We start from the raw sequence: 17,401 nt of genomic DNA, 5'->3' as shown, positions 1-17,401 counted from the left end.
ATTTAAAAAAAAGTAACGGAAAAATAACGAAAAGTTACTTTCTCAAGTAACGGTAACTGTAACGAGTTACTTTTAAAAATCGGTAACTAGTAACGGTAACTTGTTACTTTTCCTACTGGGTAACGAGTAACTGTAACTTGTTACTTTTAAAAAGTAACTTTCCATTCCCTGATATATATACATGCATATATACCATATTTGTAGTCATTCGTATTACGCGCGCGAATTGGATTTCCAGATTTATAAACGCAAAACTTGTTATCCACTCGTGCAGTTGCAAGAAAGAGTATGACTTACGTAGTTGTGTTATGTATCTCTGGCAAATGTTGTACAATTATCCCTCCCTACTGTTACAATCGTCCACAGGATTGGGGCGGAAACAAAATTCCTCATAGTCTTTAAACAAACATAACTTTTTTTCTAGATACATACAAAAATTAAACCAAAAAAAAATTTGTAAGCTAAATAAATTCTATATTTAAAGATATATATTTTTTGTTATGTAAATATTATATTTTAAATGTTATAACACTTCAGTCAAAATGTTACTTTTGTCCTCGGTCTCCTCTATTAAGTTTGTTTTTATGATATTTCTAAAAAGTAAAGATTATACTTAATATAACACTTTTTTATTGCGATATTTTGATGGCACATTTAAAATTCGTAAAGAGTTCGTAGTTGTTAAAAGGAGGAAAAATATTGTGTGAATATTAAACAATATTCACACACAACACACACACACACACAAAATGACATTTAACAATTCACATTTTTTCACCACTAAGATGTAAAAATATCCTGGGTTACCGATTTAAAATATGAGGTCTTATAAATTATAATCTTTTTTTTATTTTTGCATCGGAATAAAAATCTTTAGTTTTTCAAATGTTGAAAGAGAATTGCAATGAGATAGATGCCTCTTATATTAAATACTCGTTTTTCAAATGAAGTTGGTATGATTTCATCCTTTTCGTCCTCATGTAACATTCAATGTTTCTTAAAAATATGAATAGCTTCAGAACCTTTCGATTCGAAATTCACCCAACTCAATTTGATCACTTCAATATGTATAGTTCATTTACGCGATGGCGACGCAATCGGGAGTTTGTTCAGAATTAGGGTCGCTCACAGAGAGATCTATATTAAACGAGGATGCGGAAGATGCAAGCGTGATGGGGTTCGCAATTTTGCTACGTAACTGCTAATCAACAACGATTTCATAAATGTGATGATTAAAGTTAATTAACTACGTCGATGGTTACTCCAAGAAACCCTGTCGCGATAAAGAGACACGCAAATCAGTTTCACAAAATACATTTGCGAATGTACATTACACTGGAATTCTTTCTGGTCATGTTTTTATTCTAGTAATAGATATGTTGCGTTATATTATTAGCTTTGTTGGCCTATTTTTTTTATTGAATCGAGCACCTATCATGCATATTGCTGCATCAGAATGTTGATTTTCAAATTCGATTATTCATCGCCCTTCCACGTGCCGTATGAATATTTTATTTTGTACATGCGCAACATACGATAAGTTCGTGCATGTTGACGGATTCAACGAGCAACGCTTATTCGGGCTATGCAAACAGTTCAACTTACTATCTGCACACGAGAGACTTGATCTCGCGAGCTAAACTCTGCTTAATGATTACCTAACTTTGCATTAATTGAAGACGCCTACAGTACAGCGTCGTGAACTTTAACCGGAGCGTAGTATAACGAGTTTACCTTCGATTATTCGGTGAAATCGACGCGTGATCGCCGTCTATATTCGCAAATAAATTCCCAGCCAAATCGATTACCGCGAGAGCTTCGGTTATTAACTCTAATCGGATCCTTCCATTAAGCTTGAAAAGCACCGTGACATTTCGGAAATATAATTATATGTGAATATATCAAAGATGTAATTATATGCAAAAAGAAATTTCTCAATTCGTTATCCGCGTACAAATAGTATAACTTGTTGTTTTGCTCCATAAAACCTTTAAAATGAACCAAATGGAAAAATATGAACAGAATTGTTTCCTTTATTATTTTAACCCGGGAAATAATCACCTATTTCTTTTTTAAGTAAGCAATCACCTGGATTGTTTTTACATTCCAATTAAAATTATTATTATTATTAACAACATATTATTGAGTATTTTCCGATTTATTAATATTTGAGAATATTATGGATATGGATTTAATCACACATAAATTTCTATTAATAAAAAGTAAATAAAGACTAAACAAATATTAAATGGAATAAGTACATTAAATAACTTATTGTGATAGTATTTCTAAACAATAAATAATGCTTTTTTTACTGTGAATTTTCGATGTGGAATTGAACATAAAGATTTAATAGTTATTAAAAACGAAAGAAAGTATGTTTGATAATATCCATACAAAACAATATTTTACGATTCACATCCTGGGATGTAAAAATACCCCAGATGATTATTCCCAGGTTAAACGTTTGTAGCCCACAGTTTGTCAAGTGACGTTAAAGTAAAAATGGTAAAAATTTCCGATCTCCACTGCGCGCTTGAACTTTTATTTGATCATGGAACATCGCCTAGCAGTCATTCGCAACTTCTTGATCGAATTTGCAAAATTTTCCGATGAGTTCCGATTGCTCGCTCCGTTTGCAAAGTACCTATCTCCGTGTCTGACATTTGACCAGGAAATGACGCTCTGAGAATTGTTATTCGAAAAATGGGCGTATGTGCTGAGAAAAGTAATGACTTCAAGAATTTATTTGACACACATTTATAGATTATTATATTAATATAGTTAATTAGAAAATCTACCGCAAAGTAAAGTAACTGCTTTAAACATTTGAAGCCTTATGAATAATATTATAGCATGTTCGCAATTTACTGCAGCCATATTTTAAGTATCTGTTATATTACACGAAGCTTTAAAGGCATGCCATTAATATCGCGAGTAAAATACAGCATGGCATTTGAAATATGCCAATTTAAATTGATTGAGTTAAAAATCTCCTCCATTTAAGGATCTTTTTTATAATTATAGTATTATTATTTCTGTTTTAATTCATGATTATGTTTCAAGTCCCTTCATTAAGCGCAGTTTATATAACTGAAAGATGTATAAATTTGCATTTAATAATATTATTATACGTTAAAATCTAACTTTAAGATATTACTTCTTTCCTTATTTATTTGATTTATTGATATAGCGATTTAAATTAATTTATTATTGTTAAAGATTCTCATCTTTAATCTTAGATTTACATTTATAAGATCTGCAGAATAAAATAATAGTCGAACGATTGGATACTGGAAATACTGACATAACTTTAGAACACACAAATATATTATTAAACCGTTTATTCGAGCGTGATCAGCGTTCAGTAATCAAGTTGCTACGAGTCAAACCTGATTCTTCTTTAAGTCCATCTTCTTTCTTTTAGCATGTTTTGTTAAAACAATTTTCTAAGCTTATATAAGCATAACAATTATATAGATACTTTGGTAAGAATAAGTCAGCGTAGGTGGTAATTCTCGTTGAGAGGTAATCCTGCATCAAGACTTATCCCCTCTAAGACCTTCTAAATATAGGTAGTGCCCAACTTAGAAGCTGGATCTTTTATTCTGAGACTTGAAAGTCTGTATCAGTCAACAAAGTACGTTTTCGTGTTCTTCATTATTTCAGCAATTACCCGGCGTCGAAAACCTTGAGAAGCTGCTTCCTTCTTTATTCATAGGCCCCGACACAAACAGTGATGTGAACGACTTCTACCGTCTCGAATCGATCAAGCCGAGATCTCTTTTTATACTTTCCAATACTGCTACTTTAATTCGGGGTGATATCCCTCAATCGGTAGACTACGCCGCGAGCGCCTTTTAAGTCCAAATTACCATAGATATTGCTAACGTTTAATACAGCCTATCTGGACCGAGAAAAGGGAACTCTATCACGGTAAATTCAAGAAAATGAGAATAATTTTAATCAGGCATAGACACGGATTCCGATTAAACCGTTTTTTTCCTACCGTTTTTCTCCGTTTGATTAAAACGGCGATTTACTACTTCACGTGAGAAAGTTCCCGAACAGGAATAATTTTCCATATAAACTCTGAAAGTAATAAAATTTCTAAAAATGTTCCATAAATAAATAAAAAAGAATAGGAAGAAACAGTTTTACTATAGTTATCGAAACTTAACTCGCAAAAAAGTTTATTAATTTCTTTTTCTCCGCCACTCAACTGATGAGACACCGATTCGCAACTGTCTCACTGTTAAAAGTTTAAATTTAATGGCGCGGTGAGCGCAAAATTAAATTTCATGTAAAGCATGCGACGACGGAGACAGAGAGAAAAGCGGAAAAACGGAAGAGAAAGCACTGTGAAACAGCAGCGGCATTACACGGCATTCTCTAAATTCCACGTATCACCGAGATTGCTTTTCTTGAAGAAGGGATGATCGTTCAACGTCTGTTTCTGAAGAAAACAACTCCGGATCAATCTACGCGCGATGACGGAGGCCATTGCCAGGAGTACACGCGAACTTCTCGCGTGCCGTGGGGAAAATTGATGGCATATAAAAAGAAGATCTCACGTGTCCTTTGTGAAAGCCGCGCGTGGTATAGTACTGCATGCGATAACACGATTAAAGGATATCGAGTACCGAGAGAACCCACGAGAAACGATAGGGCTCCTCTGTCCTTCATCGACTCTGACGTAGAAATCGTGCAGCAATAAAACCACTCGAGTACCGAAATTGGTCCTATTTCTCTCTTGTGCGCGTTTCCTGGAAAAATCCTTCTGAAATTTTTAAAGAGATAGCATCCATAATGTGACTTTTGAAATTAAATTCTCATCGTAATCGCATTACAGACCGCTCGAAGCAGACGTATTAATAACATCATTAATATATGTCTGACGGCGAAAGAAATAGTCGGCATACCATTTTCGCGACGAAAGTTGCGAAATGTTGAACAATCTTATCGCGAATATAAAGAAACTTATTAATCATACGTTTCTCGCTTCTGGTTGTTCGATTGTTCAATTTTTAATTATCAAATGTCAGAGGCTTATCTTAGAATGAACCGATTTTAAACGATAAATGTAATTCGCGTAATTTTAAAAGTGTCACGTCGTGTCGTACAAATCTAAAAAAAGAAAAATAAAAAAGCTGAGTAATACACGTATTAAAAAGTTGAGTTATGCAAAGCATCGCTGCGAGCATCTCGACGAAGACAACCTCTCCGGTATGAGGATGAAATTAAGCCAATATACTTGGTGCTTGGATGTGCAGCTCGTTGTAGTGCTTTGTCCAATGTTAAGTCCTTGGAGAATCTTCAGGGACGAAACGCAACCTTTCTCGAACAGCTACGCTACAATCCCTGCAGGCGAACAGACAATCGTCTTCGAGTTGCTTGCGATTGTTATACTCCATATCGATTTTGTATAACAATTGGATTCTCCGCCATTATTCCGATGCATCGTTGGGACCACTTGTAGGATCGCGTGTTGCGCATTGTCAATGTTGCACTCAGAATTTTCTCGATAACATTGTGTCGCATGGATGATCCTTGTTACACAACGTACCGATTATATCACGGTTCAAGTAATCTCGCGATTAATGTTCTCTATTGTCGCGAAAAACGAGACCTCCACTCGATCATCCGAAAACTAGCGCGCAGATAGCGCGGGAGGTTCTTCAGAAACGCGTATCGTGATTGAATAAATTGTGCTACAGAAATATTCTTCAATTTATCCTTGTCAGTTAAGAACAAATATCTAGATACTGGAATTGACGTTACGTCACGGTAGATTATCAAGACGATGCGTTAAGGTTAGATCCTACGTGACATAACGTAACAAAAATGTTTTAATTTGACGTACTTGCGATTTAGAATGTCGAACATTATAAACGTGCTCGTACCGAATAAATATATCCCCCTTTTGTTATAACGAGCAGCTTACACCGACAATTCGCGATTTGTTCGATATTCCGCATACTTCTAAGAAAATATATTCTCTGGTATTCGACAGATTTTATCCGACAGATTTTAATACTTCCTTTTCATAGCTGAATTGAATCGACTGTGCGGTACTTGTTTCGCTTTTCATCGTTAATTCTGCTTAAACGATTTGTTCGTAACTTTGGGAACGGCCGGTGCTCTGCGTATAAAGGATTCTTTTATGTTGAACGATTAGTCTGCAACTCGTGGCACGTTACACAGGGATGCTGCGGTGAACTTTGAAAATTTACCGAAACGTTGTATTAACTCTTTGTGCGCCGCCAAATAATCGAGAGACCATCAAGCACACAACGTAGTTTAATTTTCGCGTTTTTTAATACGCTTTTAAAGTAAAATTAAATTAAACAAATTGACTAGAATCAAATTTATACATATTACTTTAAGATGGAACAATTACTTTTATCAGCAAATATGTAATCACGATCCATCGATTCTTTTTGTTCAAAAACACGATCCAATTATGCAATTGTTCTCAATTCCGCGTTAGAGCTTCTCTCCGGCATGTATGACGGCAGTTTATTTTCTAAAGGTTAAAGGTATTTGCCCGCCTATCACCTCGCCTAGCATGAGATTTTCTCGACCTCGTGTATGTTCCGAGCATATTTTTCAATTTTTCTTCGAATTCTGAGGGATCGGCTGTTCGTGAGATCGACGGAAAGAATTTTACGTTTAAACGCACGACACTAAGGACTCCCCCTCGAGCCTTTGTTGAGAATAATTTCACTGGGTTTTCTCGATCCTCAACGGTCTGCCAATTGAATTCGAAATCTAGCATCTGGGGCTTTCATATCACGCGCAACGCTCGACGGCGTCTCGATCGGCATTGCGTTGCATTGAATATCAAAAAGCAAAAAATAAAAATCCTCGGCTCAAATATCAAGGTTCCTCGCGCTCTATCATCGCGGGAATTCGTTACACGCGAGTTTACATATTTCTTTGACAATATCCTTTCTTTCTCTCTCTTCCTGTCTTCTCATTTCATTTTTTTCCAAGCGTTTGCTTAATTCTTATGCGAAATATGCACATCTTTATTTTCGCAGATGAGTGAACCATGACATATTTATTTCGTTTACTGATTTATAACAATTGTACATTTAAATTTCAAAGTTCTTGAAGTTTAACAAAGAATCTCAAAAATAATTATGCAATACGTGATGACAAAGGATGAAACAATATTCTAAGAGAACGTGACGGTATTGCTATGTGAATTGAGATATACACTGTTAAGATACCAAGGTAGCAAGGGTAACCTAGTTCCTTGAGTTAAATAACATTTTGTTATTTTTAACTTCCACGTACGTCAAAATAAATTTAATCCACTTCTATGATTAGTTTCGAAGTAAACAATGTCCACGTTAATGTATGCATATAGTAAATAATTAACTAAATTGGAGTCAAATTTAGTACATTTTCTTTAATTAATTTGTTTAGCTCCATTGTTTTACTTAAATTAACAACATATTGAACAGTAGAAACCTATAGGAACGATTAAAAATAACTTAAATTAAGTATAATTTGATACGAATTTAACATAGTAGCGACGAGAAAAAGAGAAAAATGTAAATGTATGAAATGAAACATTCTATACATTTTCATGACACGCAAGGACCAGATTAGGGAGAAGGATTTATTTGCAAACATAAATTTCGCGAGGAGTCGATCGCTTTTTATCGCAAGGAATATTCGCGAAAGCAGTTGAATTTCTATTGCAATTGGAACGATCGACGTAGATTGCAACGATTGATGTGGCAGACGAACTTGAAAAATTGGGTTTCATCGGAAATTTGCTTATGTGCTAGAAATGTAATACATTTCTGACAGAATACTTCCTACAAGGTAGATATTGACATTCCATAGATTATTAACCGCAGCAATTTCGGACAACAGATATTAGCGATATTGAAATAAAAATCATATTAAATCATTTATAAATATTTAAATATATATGAAATGATATTAAATCGAATATTGTCACGTAAAATATGTCAATATAAATGAATTTTATGTAAATGATATTATATTAATGTAACATTGGATTTTGGTTGAATATTTCGTAAAATTAATAGCCGTTTTATGTGCAATATTTTGCATATATTCATGTAATGCAGAATTGAACTCAAGCTTGATCGATAAAAATGAAATAACCGACAACACAGGGTCTCGAAAAATGTCTACCGCGCTTGCGAGGCATGTCTCTTTTATTCACACTTGCAACGATGTCTAACCGCCAATGAAAAATCGCTGAGAGAGAAATGGATTTTATTTTGATTTTACGGGTTTATTTCCGAAATTCCGTTTTTCACAGCGTAATCTACAATACCGAACGGATTGAGATCGTCTAATATTTTCGTGCGCGATGAAAATCTAACTTATTTTAGTTAGTATTGAATAGTCAATTCGATGGTCACTTTAGATCATTGTAGATCTAACTGGTCAATTGAGGTAAATTTAATTACGTTTATTCTTCCGAGATATTCAAGAATAGAATCTAACTTTAGTATTGAGGAAAACTTTTAGCGAGAATATCATCCGTTCGTGTGTGTTCGTTTCATATTATTAATATAATTAATTTCTAGAAAAGGATTCATTTTATTATATTACTTCGTATATATTATTACCTTATATACTTTATTATTCTAAATACAAGAAAAAGTTTAGATATTGATTAGTTTAGTAGCGGATAAAGGATGAATGGATGCAGTGCAATAGTAAAAATTTTTTAACCAATTCCCATTTTCGGCTTTGTGCTAAAAAAATAAAATTCTGTTCTATATATTTTATTATTCTTACATACTCCTCGAGATGTTTTATTATTTTAGATCATCTTATTATCTGCCCCTACATTCTGTATGCACACGTGCGCTCCTATGCGACCTGAGTATTTGCTTGAAACTGATTACACGACTATCAACATAGGCAAGCGTATTTAAACTGAAATCCTCCGAACTCAATTTATTTCACTCTACATAGGAAGGGAAGTGATTCGCTACCCACATACTGCGAGCAAAATGAAGAAAAATATTTCTTAAACAGCCTTAAAAAGCCATGTTGTGCCACCAGGGAAAACATGCGCAGATATAATACCACCAAATAAGATATTTTATTTAAAAAATATGTATTCATACACACACACTGTAAGATAGAAACATCACATGGCCACTTCGCTTCGCATCATGTTAAATAAACCATTTTCACTTTTGCAGCAATGTTATTATATCATCGTGATCGTAACGTCGAGTTAACTGTTACAATCATAAAAACGTCGCGATAAGATTTTTTGTCTGCTTGCGTGTTGGCCATTTGCAGGATTCCTAAATCCTTAACATCTGTCTCGTGCTTGCGTTTTCACACGGCGTTGTGTGTTTTAAGTTTGAGGCTTAGGAAGTAAAAATAGAAGATTGTCCTTATCAAAAATAAAAGCTCACTTATGCAAATCTTTTTCAACTCGTTGATAGTTAATTTTTCGATCTCGTAGAATAGCGAGAAAGTCGTAAAAAAAATGTTAAGACAAGAATTATCCTGGATTTGCAGCTGCTGCTATACAAAGTAGAGTTGTGCAAAGTGGTGTAATGTCCGAAGTTTTAATCGATGATGTTGTTGAAAAGCTTTCTTATCTTCCGAAATTTTCTAAACAAAAAAATTCCATTTATAAATTTTCTTGGCTTTCAAGAGAGCGCAATATGTTTGAAATATCTCAGCTAAATCATTAGCTGATAGTCAACTAATTAACAATTTATTATTCCTCTGAAAAATACTATTGTAATTAAATATTTTTTTAACAGATAGAAAGAATTTTTTGCGTGCATTTGCGGATATAAAAATTGAAATGAAAAAACTTAAGAAAAGGTGACAGAGCAACTATAAAGAAGGAAGACGGCGTTGTCTCACATCTTAAGATAAACGCAGAGAGATTCTAGATAAACAAGGATGATAACAACTCACCTGTTAAAGTAACTTTTATGTACATTAGTAATCTTGTTTGAAATATTCTCGAGTTTACCCGGTACTTTCTACGAAAGATCTTTTACAAAATTTAATATGGCATGAAAAATCAGATTAATTTTACATTAGTGATTTTCTAGTAAGAATTTAAAAAAATTAAATTTTAATTAAACTAAACATATATATACTGTGAGTGTAAAAAATATTCGTACAGAGAAAATATTTTTTTAAAAAACCTTATTTTTAAAAAGTAAATATTATTCAGCAAGAAATGAGTCATCAAATTGATGTCGAATCGATATCGATACGATGATTTCAACACCAATTAGACGTCGATTCGATGTTTAATTAACGTTCATTTCTTGCTAGATAATTAACAATTTATTCATAAAGAATAAAATAGACTGTATGTTTCTTGAAATTATATATACCAAAAAGATATGTATTAATTATAGAAAATATATCATCTGAAAAATAAGCGAAAACTAAAAATTCTATTGTTTGGATGCTCAAAAAGTATTCGTGCAGTCGAGAAATGTAGCTTCTAGAATGAGGAATACATGTGAAGCTCGTTTGTTTATGTTAGAACAGAATATGTTAATTGTATAAAATTGCTAATTAATGTTTATTTTTAACAAATAAGACTTTTTATAAAAAATTTCCTTGTACGAATACTTTTTGCTCTCACTGTATGTAGCATATATCGATCATTTGCTACGACATAACTAAAAAGTTGTCATTTTTTAGTTATTTGTAGAAAAAAAATAATAATATGAAGAAAAAAATATACTTTAAAAAAACATACTTTTATTTCTCTACACTCAATTACTATGCCAAAATTGCATTTTAAAAGTAATTATGAAATTTTATAATGATTTAAAACATTATCAAACTGATTTTCTGGAAAACTTTGTTTTTTTAGTTGTGTCGTTATTATAGCAAATGCTATTTCAATTTTAATGTTAATGGTTATAATATTTGGAGTCAATTTTAATTCTAATGGTAATATTTGGGATCAATTTTATTCCGAATTTCATATGAAACTAATAGTCAATATTGTTGCGATTTTCTATTAGTATTTAAAGCCGAAGGAACAGACGTGACCTGTAATCCAATATCTGTAAATCGCTTTAACCAACGGATTCACGGTGATGAAGATCTTAGAATTGCAGATCTGTCCGCGCCACTATTCTCGCGGAAAATGTCGGCGGCGACGCGCAAATATTTGCCAAAGCTTCCGTCTTGTTTTGCATATGATACGCACGCATGAATATGCATGCCGTTTAAGAAATTGATAACGATCCTTCTGTATCTCGAGACCAAGGACGCATCTCATCCAGAACGAGAGATTTCAGGTGGAGGGAGGGAAGGGTGCGCAGTAGAAAACTGCAGTTAACAGAAATTGCCTTTCCGACCGGAAAAATAAAATTGGCATTCTCTAGAATGCTGCGAGGTTAAATTTTTATTTGAAAACTGCTGCAATGAGCAGACAATAGTACCGCGTGCAGTAATATTATTTTTATTTGTGCGTGTACATTTGTCAATACGTATACAATGAGTGCAAAAAGTATACGTACTCATGGAAGATATCTCACCCTCTTTTAAAAAAAACCTTATTTTTTTAAATATACATTAATTAGTAATTTATTAACAAAGAATAAAATGAAATGTACATTTCTTAAAATTATTTTATCTAAAAAGAGGTATAATAATTAAAATATATTAACAATAATAAATAAAATATAACGCTCGAAAGTTTGCACAGCAAAACAATATACAATAAACGACCAGTAACGAGCACATTCAGATCTCAGATTAAAATAGATTTAAAATAAGGATTATATAATAAAAAAACGTTTCGACTTTACAGAGCTTTCATCAGTTTATAACGCAATTTACGTCTTACATACTGAAACGCATACTCTAGCCACTCCATATCATCCTCCAGATAGCATTTTATAACCATTGACTTAGATTTAGATTTCCATCATCGCACCATGTTTTTTAGTGAAATGTAGTCAGATGTATAAAATTTTTTCCTTTAAAACAAATCCTCCGAATACCTATTCCATCGTTAAGAAAAATCTGGAGAGGACATTGGAAAGGAATGTAAATAACTTAGTAAAAAAATAGGAAAAAAAAGAATAAGAAAATCTCCAATAGGGATTATCTATACCTACGTTCCAGCGATGCTCCTCTTCCTGAAGCTTATGCACTTCCTAAGATCCACAAAATTAACATTCCGTATAGAATTATTGTTTCATCAGTAAACACTGCATTATATAGGTTAGCTAAGTTTTTGGAGAGAATATATTTAGCGAGTATTCCCAAAGCTAGAGGACATGTAAATAACAGTTTTGACTTGTTTAAAAAATTATCTGGTGTAAATTTGGATGAATCCGATGAGCTCGTTTCCTTGGATGTCACATCTCTGTTCATGAACGTTCCTTTGAATATGGCCATTGCCGGTATTGAAAAGAGATGGGAATATATTAAGGATTCTACGAAATTATACCTAAAGAAGAGTTTATATATGCCATTAATTTCGTATTATCATCGACGTACTTTACTTTTAATAATGTGATTTATAAACAGACTTATGGCACTCCACAATGAGCTCTCCTCTGTCTCCAATTATCGCGGACATAGTTATGTAAGACTTGGAAGAGAGCATTCTGAGTGATTTGGATTTACCTATTTATTATAGATACGTAGATGATATTTTATTGTTATTTTCCAGGGATCCAGGGATGAATTGGATGACATTGTTATTAGATTTAATAGTTATCAGTTATTATGAGCGCATTAAATTTACTGTAGAATTAGAGAATGACCATTGTCTCAATTTTATAGATATTTCATTGATCAATAAAGACAACAGGATTATTATAGATTGGTTCCATAAAGTAACATTCTCGAAACGATATTTATTTCGATATCGTCGTTTTTCTCCAATTATCCGAATTGCAAAAAAATAGGAACCATATATAGCCTGATAGATAGAGTTATATTAAATTTTATAAAAAAGAACATTAAAAATTGCATCAACATATTGTTAGACAATGGTTACCCTCTGTATGTGTGTGTGTGTGTGGAACTCATTTTTAACGTTATTAATAAAAGACTAAAAAATTTATTCATAAATAAATCTACGATAATCTTGTGAATTCGTCAGAAGAGGGAAATAAGATCAATGCAACAAAAAAATATGTTGCAGTGATCCCTTATTACATAAGAGGAATATCGGAGTTAGCAGCATCGACTTTCAATAAAAAAAAACAACTGTCATTAGTTTTCGGACTATTAATAAACTTACTAAATTCTCACACACACACAACGGTTCAAAAAGACAAAACTGAAAAAACATGTAATAGTTATCTAATTTATAAAATCAATTGTAAGGAATGCAATGCTTCATATGTGGGCCAAACAAAGAGACAACTAGAACGAGAATAAAAGAACACAAAAATAATATGAAATTCGATCCATCTAAGCATTCGGTTATCTCTGAATATATTTTGAATTTTAATCATACTTTTGATTGGAAGAACGTAAAAATTTTGGATTTTGAATATAATTACAACAAAAGACTGATTGCAGAGATGATGCATATAAATGAACAAGAAAATAGTATTAATTGTAAAAAAGATATGGAAATGCTGGATGGAAATTTGAAATTTTAAAAGAATTTTTTTTCATATTATAAATAGCTCATTCCGATACTCACCACTGTATGCGCTTCAATAGACAATATATGTTAAGTAACTATAGCTAAAATTCAACACATAAATATTGTTCCGCATCATATTGAGCTGACATTCTTAATCATCTTTAGGACAGAGTAATAGATAGAATATAAAATGCCATCTCCAGATATCTTCAATTTTAATTTTTGAAGTTAATTATTTTACATCATGACTGTAAGTTATTACTAGATCCAAAAAAATGTTATGAGTTTAATTTTAAACAATGGTTTCTTTATAAATAAATTGATTTTAACCTTTTATACAGGGTGAGTCATTTTAATCGATCACCCCAAATATTTCCGTTCCCTTGCATTTTAAAAGAAAATGTTTCAGACAAAAGTTGTATGGTTTCGAGGGGGACATAAGATGGTATCATTGGTTTGATCTTGGGTAGCGTTGTCAAGATCAGACGAGGGTCACATTAAATTTTTTAAACAGAACCCTCCATTTTTTATTACATATTCTTGTAGCTTACCTCGAGAGCTTTTCAAAATACTATGATAAAATATTTTTTTATTAAATATAATACTTTTCGAGTTATGCTGGGGCTTGAAAGTCATAGAGTATGTGCCGGCATTAGCATTATCCAAGGTGTTTGACCGACGGCTAAAATCTGTTGAATGTTGTTCAGGATCATTACCTGGATAACATTTGTCAAGATCAAGGTCATTGGAGATTGTTCTTCTTATTTTCACTTTTGCACTAAAAATTTATTTCTACGTAAAATATTTCATTATAGTGTTTTGAAAAGCTCTTGAGGTAAGTTACAAGAATATGTAATAAAAAATGGGAAGTTCCGTTTAAAAAATTTAATGTGACCCTCGTCTGACCTTGACAACGCCACCCAAGGTCAAACCAATGATACCATCTTATGTCCCCCTCGAAACCATACAACTTTTGTCTGAAACATTTTCTTGTAAAATGCAAGGGAACAGAAATATTTGGGGTGATCGATTAAAATGACTCACCCTGTATATATGATTATTACCGTTAATTTGGACAAAAACGTCGATCTTCGCTGACAAACAAGAATTTATTTTAATGAAAAAAATTGTATACATCTGACTACATTTCATTAAAAAACATGGTGCAATGATGGAAATCTAAATCTAAGTCAATGATTATAGACTGCTATCTGAAGAATGATATGGAATGACTAGAGTATGCATTAGTATGTAAGACGTAAATTACGTTATAAACTGATGAAAGCTCTGTAGAGTCGCAACGTTTTTATTATATAATCCTTATTTTAAATGTATTTTAGTCTAAGATCTAAATGTGCTCGTTACTGGTCGTTTATTATATATTAAAATATATTAGCTTAAAATAAGTGAAAATAAAAAATTATTAAATACAAAATGTATTTGCACAGTCAAAAAATTTAACTTGTAAGAGCAGACATATTTCAGCGAAATCAACGAAGATCTTTTTTTGTTTATATAAGACAGAACGTACTCGTAATATAAAATTGTTAATTAATGTTTATTTTTTATAAGTATTTTTTTATAAAAATTTTTTCTGCACTAATACTTTTTGCACTCATTGCATCTATATCTAAAGCTGGTATTTAAAGTTGATTATTATTTGACGAATAAATCGTTAAATCATAAATCTGATTATTTATCAATAAGTTAATTTAAGTTTTTATTGTCTCTGTCTCTCTCTCTCTCCCCCTCCCCCCCCTCTCTCTCTATATATATATATAATATGTTTTATAGGAAATATAATTTTCACGTAAGCATTATCGTGATGATATGCAATGGGAATCCATTTCAATTCAGTCGGAATTCCGTTGTGACAAATCGATGAGAAGCTCCTCAGGGCATTTTCTGTGTCGAGTGTTCATTTTCGTTGTCAAGGAATAATGCGAAATCATGTTTCGGCCAGTTCTTTGTCGAATGATAAGACGGGATCGTCAAATTGGGTCATGATGAAAGCCCGGCAATTTCGACGAAAGTGACATGAGACGAATAGGAAAAAAAAAAGATTATCGCGAAACGTCCACTCCCTTGAGTCTTGCGGTCGAGTATTTGTGGTAACCTTAAACCTTATCCGATGAAGACACAGCAGACTACCCTCGGAATCCTTGGATCAATTTTCCCTTATTTCCTCAGCATCGACGAGATGCTACCCCGATCGAAGATTTTCGAGAACGCCTCCTTAAGTTGAGGGTGTTAACCAATGGTCTGGAAAGCACGAGGATATTGCACCTTTATATAGACAAGTAACTACAATGTAAATAAACTACGGTAATACAAATAAAGTAGTTAGAATTTCGTTGATATGAAAAGTGAAAATTACACAATTAATATTGGGAAAACAATTCTGTTAGCTGTAAATAATAAATAACGAATTGAACATCCTACAGTGTCCTACAGGATTAATATTATAATGTTAGAATTATTAATTGAATTTATCGTTATCACGATTGCATTGGTTTGCTATATAATTATATCACCAAAGCCTTAGATTTCTTATATAATTTTATTTTCTTATCTAATTATATAATTGAAGCTTGAGATTCTTATATAATTCTTACTCAACGTCAATTTCCTTTGATGATGTAATAATCATTTCCAAATTAAAGCTTCTTGATTATTTTAAACAACACGTTATAGTTGCATTTTATTGCGACAATGCTGTAATGATATGATTTGATCGTTCCGAATGTGCTCCGAAAAATCTTGGCGCTCTCTAAGGAGGATCTTTCATCTCTTAACGAAATGGAGATAGCCAGAATGCGATTGCTTTCGGTCGTAAGGTTTGTATCAAGGGTCGTAAAGCTAAAGTTTCAACGTTCCGTTCAGATTCCAGAAAGCTTTACGCATGTGACAATAAAGTTTATGGGACAGAGACACGTGTCGTTAGTTTCTACTGGCGTTTACACAGTCGTAATTTTAACACTCCGTGTGTGAATGTCGTTGGTACCACCTTGTAATATATCGCTTTATAAATTGCTTTTCCCTCGATCTCTCATTGATCGCCTTGATAGCATGACGTATTAAAACTCACTGAAAACTTTGTATCAATATATGTTAGAAATACATCAATAATATGCAATTTTTTACTATGATAAAAAATAAATCAAAACTATCAAAAATATTAATAACTGATGTATAGTTGTTATGCCACTGTCACTCCACAATAAATTAATAAATTATGAATTTTTTTTACAGTTAATTGATATATAAATTATTCTTAATTGATAAAATGTAAATAATTTAAATTATTCTGTAAAATTGCCCGCCAAATCGCGATGATTATATAATATCTTGCACAGAAAAAACAGTTTGGTAATAGCTAGTATTCAAAAAAGGTTCAACCAAATGTTTTGGTTAATATAACATCATTTGGTAAAACTGAACAAAAGGGGAGCAGCCGCTGATGACCTTAACCTTGACATATGTTGTCAAGGTCGTGACCCCGAGTGACCTGAACCAATTTCAGCCGTCGGTTGTCCTTTGTTAAAAAGTTATTAACAAAAAAAGTTTGAAAAATAAAATCTCTTTTCTACTGCACGAAACAAAAATTCTGTACTTTAAAATATATTTTGCTTTAAAACATATATTGTCAAAGTCATGACCCTGAGTAACCTCCAACAAGTTTTAGTCGTCGCTCGTTATTCGTTAAAAAGTTATTAAAAAAAGTTCAACCATATAACACGAAAATTCCCTGCTTGAGAATATGTTTGATAGTCGTGCACTGTAGGG

This window comes from Trachymyrmex cornetzi, unplaced genomic scaffold (genome assembly GCF_001594075.2).
Source record: "Trachymyrmex cornetzi isolate Tcor2-1 unplaced genomic scaffold, Tcor1.1 scaffold725, whole genome shotgun sequence".
Taxonomy (NCBI): domain Eukaryota; kingdom Metazoa; phylum Arthropoda; class Insecta; order Hymenoptera; family Formicidae; genus Trachymyrmex; species Trachymyrmex cornetzi.
Note: the sequence above shows the minus strand (reverse complement) of the source record.